This window comes from Dryobates pubescens, chromosome 24, assembly GCF_014839835.1.
Source record: "Dryobates pubescens isolate bDryPub1 chromosome 24, bDryPub1.pri, whole genome shotgun sequence".
NCBI lineage: Eukaryota > Metazoa > Chordata > Aves > Piciformes > Picidae > Dryobates > Dryobates pubescens.
In genome coordinates, this window is record NC_071635.1 from 12,617,271 (window position 1) to 12,632,862 (window position 15,592).

The following is a 15,592-nucleotide window of genomic DNA, read 5'->3' on the forward strand; positions in this document are numbered from 1 at the left end:
CAAGTTGACCAATTCAGTTTCTGGTGCCTGACTCAGGAAAGAGTCTCAAACATTGTTCAGACACTGTGAGAAGTCTGCTCTCCAGCCACTCTGACCCCAGCCTGTAGCTCTGCATGGGGTTGCTGTGACCAAAGTGCAGCACCTGGCACTTGGACGTGTTGAATGCCATCCTGTTGGACTCTGCCCATCTGTCCAGCCTGTCAAGGTCCCTCTGCAGAGCCCTTCTACCCTCTAACAGATCAACTCCTGTCCCCAGCTTGCTGTCAACTGCAAATTTACTGATGACTGACTCAATCCCCTCATCCAGATCATCAATGAAGATATTAAACAGGATGGGGCCCAGCACTGATCCCTGGGGGACACCACTAGTGCCTGGCTGCCAGCTGGATGTGGCACCATTCACCACCCACTTGAGGAAGAAGGAAATAACCTGTGTGCTAGGAGCTGACATAAAAAAATGAGCAACTAACAAATGACAGCAAGAGACACCTCCAAGAAAGCAATGAAATGATAATGTAAGGATGTTACAAAAGAAACAGTGTGTTAATATGGGCTTTAATTCAGATTAAAAGAAGCAGAGCAGAGCGCTGTAACAACCCTACAGGCCTCTTCTATCACACCAAACATCAAACCCTCTGCTTGTGTACCAGGCTAAAAAAAGCATCCCTCTTTGGGTAAGGCAAAAAAACAATAGTGGGGAGGGGAGGAAGCAAAGAGGTCACAGCTCTAGCAAATGCCTTCAGGACACACTTGCATCCTTGATACCAGAACAATAGAAGATAAAATACTGAAAGATTTTATCAGTTTTTGGAAGTCTTTTTACTGGTGTTAAAGCCCCAGACATGCAGCTCCCACCCCTTCCCTTACCTAGAGGTCCTCAACCTTCTTTCTTCACACAATCTAGATCCCATTTATGTCTCCCACCCTAGAGGGCTAGTTCTCTTTTCATCCCATGTGTGAGATGGGCAGGCAAATCCATCTCTCATCCCCCCCTTTCAGAGGGAGTGGTGCTGAGGAGGCTGCACCCTCCTCTCACCCTTCAGGCTTGCACGGTCGCTTCAGCACACCATGCTGAAGGACATGGCCCAGGTGATGTATTACTGCAGGCCCAGCTGACCACAGGTGGGACACTAAGCTATGTGCTGGTCCTCTGCAGAGATGTGATCCTTATTCCAAAGCAGCAAGGCAACTCCAGGAGTCCTCCTTGATTTGCATTGGAGCAGAAGAGCTTTTGACATGTGGGAAAATGACTAACAGGTGACCGAGTGACCGGAGGGCCCCTGCTGGCAGACCTACTAGAGACTTCTCTGCTTGTTCCCCCTGCACAAAAGGTTCCCACAGGCTGAAATTCCTTCTCTTCTTGGCTTCTGTGGTGCTACACAGAGATCAGCCTCTGTCACTCCTGCTCTGCCCCTTTGGCAGGAGATGCCCATGCATCTCCACAGGAGCTGTCCTTACCCCAAGTCCTTCCCCACCCCTGGTTTCTAGGGTCCAGGGAACAGCAAAGGCCAGTGGTTTCCTCTCCTTGTGCCACAGACCGTGAAGGGGAACCCAGCTGTGGCAAGGCAGGGTCAGGAAGGCTGTGAGCATGTTTCCAGCCTCCTCTTTGCCTCCTCTCTCTTCACTTCACTGCAGCAGCTCCTGAGCCTATAAGCTCTGCAGGTGCCCAGGGATGGGGTCCTGTGCATGGTGACAGATGCTGGAAGGAGCCTCTCAATGAAAGCCCAGCACAGCCAAGTGCAGCAGCCATGGTCTGTAGGAGCACACCAGGCTACAGAGCAGGAAGCCTCACCACAGAGACATCACCTTTTCATCTCTCCAGGACATGACAGCAGCAAGCTCTAGCAAGAGGCAGCTGTCCAGGGGTGGTAATTGTCTCATGTGTTAACAGTGGTGTGGAAGGCAAGTCAGCACCCAGGACTAGTGTGAAGGATTAAAATCAGATCCCCCAAGGAGGCCTGTGTTGTAGCTCTCACCTCTGCTTCTTCCCTCCTCTAAAGATCTGCGTTAAGCTCAATACCACTGCACAGCACTCCAGCTCCCTGCTGCTTTTTGACTGGTGTCACTGGTGAGTGGCAGAAGACCACAGCCAAGCCACTGAGCTTGTTTCACTGATCTTTAGTTCAGACCCTGGCAACAAGGAAAGGATGATAGGGATGTGGTAACTGCACCACTTCACAAGTACTGCAGCACAGTCACTTCCAAGTTCCCTTTCTTTGGAGCAAGAAAAGAAAGAGCAGTTTGACCTCAGGCACAGGTGGTCAGTAACACAGTTGATATAATGGCTTCTTGAACCAGCATATTTAAATGCTGTCCCTAATGAGCCACTCACACAATTTACAGCTGAAATCCCCCATTCCTGCTCCTAAGCCATCCCACTACAAAGTCCCTATCCCTCTTTGCCTTCCAGCTCAGAAAAAAGTCACCCAAGTGACAAGCACCAAGAGCAAGTTCAATGGGCATGCACATGCAAGAACAGCGCTCAAAGAAACATCCAAAGCTTCTGATGACCCTTTGCCAGGCTTGCACTGGCCACCTGCTGGTCTAAAGGAAGGACAATCATACACCAAAGGACCCACTTGACAGGCTCCTAGTTATGAAGACATTTCCTATGAAGAAGCAATGGGGGGAAATGGTCTTAATGACAAGTCAGAGATTAGTGAGAGAGATGTCCCAGGGAGGTGGTGGAGTCACCATCCCCGGAGGTGTTCAAGAGGGGATTGGATGTGGCACTTGGTGCCATGCTTTAGTAGTCATGAGGTGCTGGGTGACAGGTTGGACTTGATGATCTTTGAGGTCTCTTCCAACCTTGGTGATTCTGTGATTCACAGCAAGCTTCTACCCCACAGCAGAGGAGAGTGAAGCAGGACTCACTGTTCTTTATGTGCCTTTGGAGACACTCTAGTTACAAGGCAAGAAGAGGTCAGACTTTGGCAGGCTGACTTTTTAAATGAATCTTTAGTGGGGGATGGATGGGGAGACAGAGGCTATGTGTGCAGACACACCTGGAGCTGAGCAGTCATAGATTCAGAATTGGTAGGGTTGGAAGGGACCTCAAGGATCATCTAGTTCCAGCTCCACTGCCATGGGCAGGGACACCTCACACTACAGCAGGTTGCTCAGAGCCACATCCAGCCTGGCCTTAAAAACCTCCAGGGATGAGGCTTCCATCACCTCCCTGGGCAACCTGTGCCAGTGTCTCACCACCCTCATGGGGAAGAACTTACTAATATCCAATCTGAATCTACCCATTTCTATTCTTGCTCTATTCTCCCTAGTCCTTTAACTACCTGACACCCTCAAAAGTCCCTCCCCAGCTTTCCTGTAGCCCCCTTCAGATACTGGAAGGCCACAATAAGGTCTCCTTGGAGCCTTCTCTTCTCCAGACTGAACAGCCCCAACTCCTTCAGTCTGTCCTCACAGGAGAGGTGCTCCAGCCCTCTGCTCATCCTCATGGCCCTTCTCTGGACACACTCTGGTACGTCTGATAGAACCTGCCCTGAAATCTGGGGCAGAGCTGCTTGGACAACACCACAACAGACCGAGTACACAAACAAGAGAGCGTTGATGCTGTCAGCAGGGCTTTCATCTGTGGGGAGAAGCTGCTCTGCTTCATCCCACCAGCAGCAATTCATTTTTCAAAGGAAATGAGAGCGAGGTGCTGTTGTTATAGCAACAGCCGAGCCACTCGCCAGCCCATCCTCCACCCTGCCTCCGGTGGGTGGCTGCTCCAGCCATGCACAGGGAGTGACCTGGGCTGCCTCAGTCCTCTCATTGCTCTTTCTAAAAGATTTGAAACAACAAAACCCACAACAAATGAGGAGGGGGAAAAAGCCAAGAGGCTAAACTGTCTTTTTGCCTGTAGAGACAGCATGATTCTAGCACAGGTCCACTTCCACTCAGTGGCGGGATGATATGTGAACCCACAGGCAAGGAAGCTGGGGTCACTGTCACAGATGCTTTCCTCCCCAGCTTTGGTGCCCTTCTCTGTCTCATTACCCTTCTCAAGGGGCCCAGAACTGGACACAGGCCTCAAGGTGTGGCCTAACCAGTGCTGAGTACAGGGACACAATGACTTCCCTGCTCCTGCTGGCCACACTATTTCAGATGCAGGCCAGGATGCCATTGGCCTTCTTGGCCACCTGGGCACACTGTTGGCTCATGTTCAGCTGCAGTCAGCCAGTAACCCCAGGTCCCTTTCTGCCTGGCTGCTCTCCAGCCACTCTGACCCCAGCCTGTAGCTGGAGGTTCTTCTTGCCCCTCTTTTTAGCATTAATATATTTAAAAGCATGCTTTTCATTGTCTTTCACAGAGGTGGCCAGCTTAAGTTCTAACTGGGCTTTTGCCTCTCTAATTTTTCTCCTACATGATCTAACAACATCCTTAAATGTATCACAAGTTGCCTCCCCCCGTTTCCAAAGGTAATACACCTTCTTTTTTCCCCCTTAATTCCTTCAAGAGCTGCTTGCCCATCCAGGCCGGTCGCCTTCCCCAGCATCTCCCCTTTTGGCACATGGGCACAGCCTGTTCCTGTGCCTTCAAGAGCTCCTGTTTCAAGTAGGTCCAACCATCCTGGACCTCTTTGTTCTATCAACAACTTAGCAAGTGTCCCAAGGGTTGCTGTGAAGTAACACTAAGCAACTGGATGTGATGACAGCTCTTTAAGACAAAGATGTAATGGCCATAACCACCTCATCTGAGCTCAATCTAGAATCATCAGCATTGTCATTTGCATGCCAACAATTCAGCTTCAGCATCTGAAAGGATTCCTCCTTCCTTGCACATCCTTCCCTGCTGTAACACTTCTAAGGCTGTCATTAAAAAGCCAACAGTGCCAAAGGGTGCCACTGCCTGAGGTACAACCACATCTTGTGACCAGTGTCTGAAGTCCACCAGCTCCACGGTGGCCTCTTAATGACACTTGCCAGAGGTGTCATGCAGGGATGGTGGGGAGCGCAGGACAGCGTTTCAAGAGCCAAGCAATAGCTGAAGTCAGACAAGTGGCCAAGCAAAGCAGAGGTGGGTTTCACACTGCTGCTTCCAATAAATGAGTGTTTCATGCATCAAACCGCTCCCCAACTACTTGCACTTCCTCACAGTGCTGAAAGCACAGCACTGATGCCTGCTAGCTCACAGGGTGAAGCCTGACGTAGCGAATTGATTTTGGATCGCGATTGCTCGCTCGAAGCACACGCTGTGCTCCTTCCTGCCCAGCTCTCCTTGGCCAGGGCAATGTTTCAAAGTATGCAGGAAATTCACAGAGTGAAATCTGTTTGAAGTTGGGAAAAATCTCAATCTGCCAACCTACCCAGTAACCTGTTCAACTCTGCAGGCTCTCCCAGTAACCTCTGCCCCAGGAAGGAGGTCAAACCTCTTTGCCTGTTACCCAAGCTGCTAAGAGCTCTGTCATCACCCTTGTTCTTACAAACAGTAATCAGAAGCAGCAAACCAACCAATGTTGAGTAGTAAAAGATGCTCATGGCACCAGGTAAGCTGAAGGAGCTGCCTGTGAGGAAAGCGATCGCTCTCCTGGCGTGTCAGCTGGGCTGGTCAGACAGGAAGGGCTGCCCTCGCCTGCAGCAAGAGCAGGCAGTACCAGTAGAGAGCACTGGCTGGCTGCATGCAAAGCAGGCACTGCAGGGGCATCGGGGCCCTCACAGCTGACAGAATCCCAGCCACCACTGGGAACTGGATCATGCTGGGAGGTCAAGTGGAGGACAGGGAGAAGGGTAACAAAACAGGCACTGGTTGGGAGCAAAACGGCGACAGCACCGGCAAAATCAAACCAGGCAAAGGCTGCGGCTGCCTGCCCTCAGTCAGCTAGGTAAGGACGCTGCTGTGTGCTAAAACAACTCTAGAACAGCAAGAACTGGCATGAACTCCCATCAGAGCTGTGAGAGAGGGATGAACAAGAGAAGGGAAGAAGCCACATTTCTGTAGAGACAGAGAAAGACCTTTACCCATGGCTTGACTCTTCCTGATCACATCTATGTTCCTCACAGACTGAAGAAGTTTTGTACTTCCCTTGCCTGTGTGGTAAGGAGGAGTTCCAGCTCTATGTGTATTAATTTCATCCAGAGAAACAAACAAACAAACAAAAAGATAAGCACATATATGTTTACTGGTGTTTAGTGCAGTCTCTTAAACCACCCCATTGCACTGCTGCTGGAAAGACATTTCCTGCTGTAGAACTGAAGGCTGTGGAGAACGCCTGCCTAGGGAGGGATGCAGGAGTGAAGAAACCTGCATCAAAATTAGTGGAGAAATACATAGTAATTAAAAATGAATAGAAATAATCAACTATGCTGCTCAAATTGTGTGTCCAGAGCAAGCTGGGTGAAGTCTCCTGCACTGGGGACTTTCAAGACCCATCTGGATGTGTTCCTGTGAGAGCTGCGCTAGATTCTATGGTCCTGGACTTGATGATCTCTGGAGGTCCCTTCCAACCCCTAACATCTCAAGCTGTGCCAGGGGAAGTTTAGGCTTGAGGTGAGGAGGAAGTTCTTCCCAGAGAGAGCTGTTAGCCATTGGGATGTGCTGCCCAGGGAGGTGGTGGAGTCACCATCCCTGGAGGTGCTCAAGAGGGGATTGGACGTGGCACTTGGTGCCATGGTTTAGTAGTCATGAGGGGTTGGGTGACAGGCTGGACCTGATGATCTTTGAGGTCTCTTCCAGCCTTATTGATTCTATGATCCTGTGAAAAAGTGTGACTCTTCTGAAGCCTCAGTGCATGGCTCATCTATCAACTCCAGGGTGCTTTTAAAATACTTTTCTCTCCCTGTACATAACTCCAACTTCAGCTTGAATGCAAAGACATTAGGTGACGTGCTTCTGGGGAGATTTGGTGCGCAGGGGCCCTGGGGAAGTAGTTGAGTAAGACACAGGCAACAGATGCAATTAATTTTCTCAATACAAAATTACTGGTGAGTTGAACTGGACTTTAGAGCACAAATTATTTCATGGATGAGATGCTGTCCTCATTGTTAAACAGCCTTCCTGCCCATGTTTATGATCTATGTGGCTTCCTCCCCTTCAGGTCCATTCAATTTCATCCCGCTGTAGCCCAACAAGGCAAATCCTGGTGAAGCAGTAACCTCATCACCTGGGGAGTGCCCAGCATTCCTCAGTTTGTGCAACAGTCTTAATGAAGGTGCTAAGTGTCTGAGAGCTCAGCTGCTTGGCTGGCTTTGCCTCCTCCTGTCTCTCACAACCCACAGCTGAGCTACACTCCCCCTGCAACCGTCCTTGCAGGCGGCAGGAGCTACAATTTCAAAGCGCGTTATGAGGATTTAGTCAGCAGCCTCTAATTGACTTGTCTGGGAGTTGTGCTGATAAATCTTCACCCTTTGAAAACATTCCCAGTCTGCTTTGTAAGTGGACAGGAGGGAAGCTCGTGATAAAAAGCAGACACTGCAGATTATTAAAGCTGGACCTCCTGAAGAACTCCTGCAAACAGGGGTAGAAAACAAAGGCAGGAACCTCTTGTGTTTCACACCAAGCGGCGAAGCAACAGATCCAGCGGTGTTGCATGTGCATCATGGTTACTCATTCACTACTCAGTTGCTCTTAGAACTCCATATGTGATACTAGAAATGGTCTTCTGGGGAAAATCTTGCCCTGATTCATCTTTGGATGGGCACAAGTCGTAGCAAGCTAGTGAAGTACTCCTAGTGGCACTTTGCCTGTCTGGTGAAGGGGCTTTTGGGACAGGAAAGCATCTTGTGCTCTGCAAAGCTCTCTGAAACAGCCTCTCCTTCCCTTCATCACTCAGGCCCTGGTAGGATATGAACTCTGTTTATGACTTCACAACCAAGAGCCTAAAATCTTGACTAACTGCTGTAAGGGAAGCGCCCTTCCCATGCTCAGAGAGAGCAAATTGCCTTGCTGTTGCATGCCAAGTGCTGCTGCAGCACAATCTACATGCACAATGTAATATTCCAGAATATTCCTGGAGAAACTCCAGAGAAGGAGCTGGAAGAGACAATGGAGGCATGACAGTACTCCCCTGATGACACTGTTGATTTCCATGGACTATGAGCTTCTATTCAACCTCTTTTATTCCCTTTCAAATACACAATACAGAATTAACCAGGCTGGAAAAGACCTTTGAGATCATCAAGTCCAAGCTACCACCCAAAGTCCAACCTATCATCTATACATTCCAGTGTATGAGAGGACACAGTCTCAAGCTGCACCAGGGGAGGTTCAGACTGAATGTTAGGAAGAAATTCTACACAGAGAGAGTGATTGCCCTTTGGAATGGGCTGCCCAGGGAGGTGGTGGAGTCACCATCACTGGAGGTGTTTAGGAGGAGACTTGATGGGGTGCTTGGTGCCATGGTTTAGTTGATTAGATGGTGTTGGGCGATAGGTTGGACTCAATGATCTTGAAGGTCCCTTCCAACCTGGTTTATTCTGCTCTATTCTGCATGCTAATGAATGAATACTCTTTTTTTAACCCCAAAGTGCTAATTCTTATTATGCTCCTGAGCCACATCTTTTTGGGGGGGAGGGGGGGGAAGAAAACAAAAAAGCCAACCATGGGACAGATGAGTTTGGCAACAGAATTGTGCTAGGCTACAGAAAAGCAAACCAACCAACCCCCCCACCAAACAACTAAGTGTAAATCCTCAAATAGCAAGGATGTCAGAAATGTGTGAAATGGATCTGGCTTTTTCATTCATCCAAACAGTTCCCTGAACAGCACAATCAGCTTGACCCATCTCTAGGAAAGAGCAGCAATGCTGGAGCTGCTTGCTTTGCTTTGCTTTTGCCTATCTCTTTAAAAGAAGGCAGGCAGCAGCAGCTTTGTGAGGCTCCTTTACAAAGCCCCCAGAGCCCAGTGGTGAGAGATGCTTAAGCCTTCGAGCTGCCCTTAAGTTCACTAAGAGTTAGAGGTCCACAGCTAAGTTCACTCCTTCTGATCAAAATTTCTTCAGAGATGGGCACTGAGTCTGATGGAACAGCTCTTTACATTCCTTTTTGCTTTCAATTCAGCTTACATCCAGCACTGTAAAAAGAGTGCAGGGTCACTGAAGATCTGCAAAGACTCAGGGAGCTGAAGGATTGCGCAGGATGTCCCAGACGTGTTCTGAATTATTCTGAGCACAGTTTGAGAGCTATTTGCCATGGGCTAAAGGCCAGGCAGCACTGAATAGCAGTTTTCCCCTAAATATGGCCAAGCAAACCATACCAAATTTACTTCTTTGTTGCCTCAGTACCTTCACCTCAAGCTGACCTTGGGTACCACAAAGGCACGCAACAGCTACTAATGGAAAAGTATCTGTCTGGTCTCCCAGATCCCAGCAATTATCAGAGCCACAGAGTCCCAAGGCTGGACCTGCTGTGAACTGCAAATGTACTATTTAAGTCTGCTGATGAAGTGTAAAGAAGAAGAAAAGAGATTTTAGGCAAATCAAGGCTCTCACTCAGCACAGCATTCAGAAGCACATGCTTCACTTTCAGTGCCCTAAGCAACCCCAAGCACAACAAATGGTTTATGCAGCAAACAACATCTGACCTTTGCTCAGGTCTTACCTTCCCTATTTAATCTACAGATGCTGTTTCCAGCCTAGGAGAAACTCTCCCCCATCACTAGCCTGAGTATACATACACAGTGCAGATGATTTGCATATGTGCACTGGCTTCATGCTCTCCTAGAGGACAGGGCCCGAGAAGGTTGCACTTCCTTGCAGCCTGGTGAATCCCTTTGCTCCCTGCACACACCTGGAGCACTGAGGAAAGACCATGGCCATGGGAAACCACTCAAGCAACTCATACTATTTGGTCCTGGCTTTCATGTCCTTCCAGTGGGCAGTGTGGGCCATTTCCCCCAATGCCTCCAGCATCTTCCTTAGCAGGGTGAAGCCACATTTTCCTGTGACATAACAATGCCCAGTGTGGGCACAGGCATGGTATGTGTGTCCAGTGTTGGGGCATGGGCCACGAGGCACCTAAAAAAGATGGATGCCAGGAGCAAACACTAGCAGTAACAGTAAAATCATCTGGCTTAGAGCCTTCCTTCTGTTGAGGTCTGTGACATCAAGAAATAAAGATGGGCTTGCTTAGCCTGCAGAAGAGGAAGCTCAGGGGAGACCTTATTGCTCTCTACAACTACCTGAAGGGAGATTGTAGCCAGGTGGGGGTTGGTCTCTTCTCTCAGGCAACCATCACCAGAACAAGAGGACACAGTCTCAAGCTGCACCAGGGGAGGTTTAGGCTGGATGTTAGGAAGAAGTTCTTCATAGAGAGAGTGATTGGCCATTGGAATGTGCTGCCCAGGGAGGTGGTGGAGTCACCATCACTGGAGGTGTTTAGGAAGAGACTTGATGGGGTGCTTGGTGCCATGGTTTAGTTGATTAGATAGTGTTGGGTGATAGGTTGGACTCAATGATGTCAAAGGTCTCTTCCAACCTGGTTAATTCTATTCTATTGGAGCCCATGCTCAATCCAAAGGCAGCACACTGACAGGCAGGGAAGAGCCCACTTGAGCAGTAACCAATCCTCTGAATGAACATCCCATATTTACCTGCTCTGCCCTCCTTCTAAAGCTGTGAAGTTGGCAGATACCTTAAGCAGATACCAGAATATCTCAGCATCAAGCAGTTTTGGAACAGTCTTAGGTAGTGTCAGGAGGGAACCACACCTCTTCCTTCTTCAGCCACCTGTTATGAAGGTGCTTGTTTGTGCTCAGAGCTTGTCTAAAGCAACAGTGTCCCCAAGAACAGCAGCAGCAGTCTGTAGGCAAATTCTGTTGCAGGCTTAAACTCACCGTAGCAAAGGCAGGAAAAGCCTGCCAAAGTCCTAAAGCCACAGAAGGCTGTGATGCCTCCACACAAACCAAGATGACCAGGAGAAAGGAGGTCAGTGCTCTGCTGAGCAGGTCCAGTTCCCAGTTAGTTGTGGCCATGCACCAGGATACCACTGGGCACTTTTTATCTACCTGTGTATTTTGGAAGTGGCTCTCTCCAAGGGAAGGAATTGCAACTCCTTATGCTACATGTGTCTGTACATGTTCAGAGTGCACAACACAGGGGAGTTTTATTTTCCCCTTTTGCTGGCAGAGAGAACTCCTTGCATTTTCCACATGCACATGCACACATGCACTAGTAGCTGCTGCCCACCATACTCACACAGCTTTTCAACTCAGAATGGAATAGAATTAACCAGGTTGGAAAAGACCTCAGAGATCATCAAGCCCAACCTATCACCCAATACCATCTCATCAACTAAACCATGGCACCAAGTGCCTCATCCAGTCCCCTCTTAAACACTTCCAGTGATGGTGACACCACCACCCCCCTGGACAGCCCATTCCAATGGGTAATTACTCTTTCTGGGAAGAACTTTCTTCTCACCTCCAGCCTAAACTTCCCCTGGTGCAGCTAGAGACTGTGTCCTCTTGTTCTGGTGCTGCTTGCCTGGGAGAAGAGATCAACCCCCTCCTGGCTACAACCTCCCTTCAGGGAGTTGTAGACAGCAATAAGGTCTGCCCTGAGCCTCCTCTTCTCCAGGCTAAGCAACCCCAGCTCCCTCAGCCTCTCCTCACAGGGCTGTGCTCCAAACCCCTCCCCAGCTTTGTTGCCCTTCTCTGGACATCTTCCAGCAAGTCAACATCTTCCCTAAACTGAGGGGCCCAGAACTGGACACAGGACTCAAAGTGAGGCCTAACCAGTGCTGAGTACAGGGGCAGAATGCATGCAGCATTCTATGCATACTGAGCACACAATATCAGCTCATCCAAATGAAATCCAGACTCCAAGTCCTATTCACCACTGAGAGCTAGTTTGGGCCTTCAACACTGTCAAATAAACAACAAAGACAACAAAAGCATTTGCTGTAGCCAGATGCTGTAGGTAAGATCGAGGCACTGAGAGCACTACAGTTCTCTCCTCAACCCCTCAGAGGCATGGAGCACAAGGCATTAGAGTTTGCTGTTAGATAAGCCACAGAAATGCACCATAAGCCAGCTGTGCATTCATATCATGGGCTTCCCCTAATCTTATTTTCCTTCTTAAAAGGCTTCTCATTCCCACCTTTTTCTCTTGTTCCAGGAGTGATCTGCCACCTGGTATTAAGACACACTTAATTTCTTAGTCTGAAGATAAAGTACTCTTGGGCTACTACCAGAATCATGGGGATTTTGGTCTCCCAGAAAACCAGGGATGGGTTGAATCTAAAAAGAAAAGAAAGGGGGGGGGAAGGGGGGGGAAGCCCCAACCACCCACCCCTGCAAACCATCACTTAGCAATTAAAGGGTGCCTGTCATTCAGATGCAAACACCCCCCAACCCTCTGCATTTCACTTAAGAAAACAGAGCAGAAGCTTGCCTAAAGCTGTATATGAAGTCAGCAGCAGGGTTAGAATTGGACTCAAATCTCCTAAATCCTCTGCACAGCCAATGGGAATATAAAATACCTTCTATCTTCTCAGATCAATAAGTGCTTTTGCTTCTTTTTCTTTTCTTAGTCAGTAAAAAAAGAAGGGGAGAGAGGGAGCTGTGAACAGGACAGAAAGGCTGGGAGAGCTCCTGTAGGCACTGTAAGAAAGTTGCAGGGATGAACAAGTCGATTCATTCCAGGCTTAAGGATGCAATTCATATCCCCTATGTCAGGCTGAGATAGGAATGAGACAAATCATGCTCTAGAAGCATCTTTTTCTTTTCACAGACCTTAAAGGCAGCCTTGGTAACTAGCTCAAAGAGAGGCATCCACAGTCTGGCCTGCATCTGGAGCCTCCCCAAGCCACCAACATTATTTGCCCAGTCACAATTAGGGCACTAATTACATGCTGCTGCTACTGACATCTGTGTTGAGTAAAGATTTCTGTCTGCTGGGTCAGGTCCTTCCCTCAGTTTTACTTCCAAAGGCTTCAGTTTTGTCCCACTAAGCTCTTAAAAAGAAAAGAAAAGGAGAGGGGGGGGGAAAGGCTTGAAATCTTCATAGTTTGGCCTGTAATTATGATATTACATTTGCTCTTGGAAAGAGTCTGAACTTTCTTGTAGTGCCAAGGTTGGGCAGCTTCAACTTCTTGCTTAGTTACTTCCACCCTTGATCGCTTGTGGAGCATTTAAAAGAGGCGAGGATAGGGGGAGAGGGAGCAGGAGGGGCTGAGAGTTGAAATTCCAGATAGAATAGAATAGAATAGAATAGAATAGAATAGAATAGAATAGAATAAGAAATAGAAATAGAAGAGAAGTAGAAGTAGAAGTAGAAGTAGAAGTAGAAGAGAATAGGAATAGAATAAGAACAGAATAAGAATAGAATAAGAATAGAATCGACCAGGTTGGAAGAGACCTTCAAGATCAAGCAGTGTCACAACAACAACTTTCTATGCAAAATCTACAGAGAAGGAAAAGTAATCAGAATGAAATGCCCAGGCAGGGAAGTACAGACAAGCTTTGGGGCAAGCCAGCACTTCTTCCTTCTTAAGTAACAGTTGTAGTAACCTTCCTAACCACTTCAACAGGGAGCAAGCATGCTTAAGAACTGATGGGGAATCCTGTAGGTGTGGGGCATATAGGGACTGGGTGCAAATCTGCTGCCTGATAAAGCTTCCCACAGTATGAAAGTTTGTTTTGAAAGGAAATTACAGGGGCAGCAGGTTGAGGTTTTTTTTTTTCCTAGGGCTATTTACAATACTCTCTTATTTTTCCTTCTCTCTTCCAAGCTTTCCAAAACTGTCAGATGAAAACAAAAGGCTGGCAATTAGCATATTTCAGCATTACATTAAGGGCCCAGCTTTAAAATGCACAGCTGCCCAAGGCTGACTCTTTTTTTCTCCAATGCCAGGTGGAAGACACGAGGCCAAGAACCAGCCTTGGATACTGTGGGTCATGGTGACTGCTGGGTGTGCAGGAGCTCGTGGTCTCAGTATGTCTGGGGACATCACTCACTACTATTCCCTTTTTTAATTGCTGCTTTTCCCTTTTTTCCCAAACCCAAAGCTCTCTGGCATTGCCAAACTCCAAATTCAGACCCACAGCAATCATCTTAGAAGCATTTGACACTGCAAACAGATGATTCTCCTGACTCATCAGTAAAGTAGTGCCAGCCTTCTCCTCTCCCTGCTAATGAGAAAAGACTGCAATGCCTGAAACTGGAGCAGAGACTTTTCCCCTCAAGTGTTCCCTGCGTCTTTGTACAGCAGCACAAACCACCCAAGGGTGTTGCCTCCACACAGGGCCTGGAAATGTTACCAGCCAGGGAGCTCCTGAGGGAAGGGCTCCCCGAGGAGCTGTGGGGGGAAACACAGCAGGGCACAGCGCCCTTCGTGGGAGCTCCATCTCTCCACGCAGCCACCGTCTAGCAGAGGTTCAAACCACAAGGATTCAAACTAAACCACAAACCCACACAGATTTGCCTCTTGGTCCCTGCAGCACAGCAGGGCTGCAGACAGCCTGCCTGCTCTGGCATTCCCAGCTTACACTCCAAGGTCTGTCACTAAAGGCGTGCAGGCAGGAGTCCCTGTGGATAAAGCTGCTTTCATGCTCTTGTCTCGAGAGGGTGTGGTGGGTTGAAATTTCCCCCTCCAACATGAACTTTGCCAGACCAGCTTAAGTTGAAGTTCCTTATCTCTCCAATGGAATTGTTTGGAAATCTCTGCATTTCCCTTCTTACACCCAACAGTGATTTACTTACATTTTACCACTGTTCTGCTCAAGATCTGTGAAACATTTTCAGGGCACAGCCTAAAAACACCAGAGTGGGGCTAAGAGCTGCAACTGCTTCCTGCCTCTTCTGCTCTCCCACAGCTCTGCCAGACCCCTGAAACTCTCATCTGTGTGGTAGCAGTCATCAGAGGAGGTTATGAAAAACACGTGGCAAGCTAGCAATAGCGGCAGCAGCTCCCTGTGGTGATGGCAAGCCTCAGGGAGCTGGGTATGAGATGTGCTTGGGGCACATTGGGGAACCTTTGCTTCCAGCTTGCACAGCCCTGTCTTTTTTTCCCTCTCCTGTCAGTTTCCCAGTTGAGATCTCACAGTCTTGCCCATAACTTATGAGGCTGCAGAAGGCAAAGTGGCTCTAGACCATTAACCTTCCTCTTGACAGTTACAAGGCCTCTTCTTGCTTCCCCCCTCAGTGCACATTCATACTCTGCAATCAGCTTCTCCCCATCTGACTGCTTGCTTCCCAGCTCTGCTGGTGAAAAAGCCATGAGAAAAAACTCACTTCTTCAGCACTTTCCTCACAAAGTCTGTTGGAGCTGGGCATTCATCTCCCTCACTCCTATAAAGAAAGCAAACCATGAAAGGAAACAATGCCCAGAGTTGCTCCAGGAATTCTAGCCACTGCTGATGAGAGGAAATTGCATGACTATAGCAAGAAAGATCTGGAGGTGCTGGAGTGTGTCCAGGGAAGGGCCATGAGGATGATCAGAGGGCTGGAGCACCTCTGCTATGAGGACAGACTGAGAGAGGTGGGACTGTTCAGTCTGCAAAAGAGAAGACTCCAAGGAGACCTTATTGTGGCCTTCCAGGATCTGAAGGGGGCTACAAGAAAGCTGGGGAGAGACTTTTAAGGGTGTCAGGGAGTGATAGGACTGGGGGGAATGGAGCAAAACTAGAAATGGGTAGATTCAGATTGGATATTAGG

At 48.5% G+C, this 15,592-nt stretch overlaps 1 protein-coding gene across 2 annotated transcripts in view; it reads right to left on the bottom strand.

Moving 5' to 3' along the window:
• The window catches only part of MAML3 (mastermind like transcriptional coactivator 3), a 296,232-nt gene that overhangs the window by 111,330 nt on the left and 169,310 nt on the right, over positions 1-15,592 (bottom strand). The window lies entirely within an intron of this gene.